We start from the raw sequence: 359 nt of genomic DNA, 5'->3' as shown, positions 1-359 counted from the left end.
TACGGTTTTCATTTAATTTACTGCACAGACTGAGGGGAGTAAGAGAGAGCATTAAATGTGATATGGGGAGGTGGGTTGCAGAGATAGAAAGCAATGAAAGAGAGGGCAGGAAAAAAAAAGACAATTGCAGCGATAAACTCAAGCAATTAAGTAACCTTCTCGCTACTCAGCAATCTATTTAATGGCCTTGTCGTCCCCCATTAATGCTCTCTTTGCAATTTCTTCCTCATCATTTATTGTTAGCCCCTCTCTCTCTTCCCCCCCCCCTTTCAACCAATTGTTTATTTATCTTTTCATTTTCATCCAACTTGTTTTTTCCATTCATCAGTTTTGACCGCGGCCTTTCTGTGAGCTTCTTT

Source organism: Citrus clementina, unplaced genomic scaffold (assembly GCF_000493195.1).
Source record: "Citrus clementina cultivar Clemenules unplaced genomic scaffold, Citrus_clementina_v1.0 scaffold_2, whole genome shotgun sequence".
In the NCBI taxonomy this organism is placed as follows: domain Eukaryota; kingdom Viridiplantae; phylum Streptophyta; class Magnoliopsida; order Sapindales; family Rutaceae; genus Citrus; species Citrus x clementina.
Note: the sequence above shows the minus strand (reverse complement) of the source record.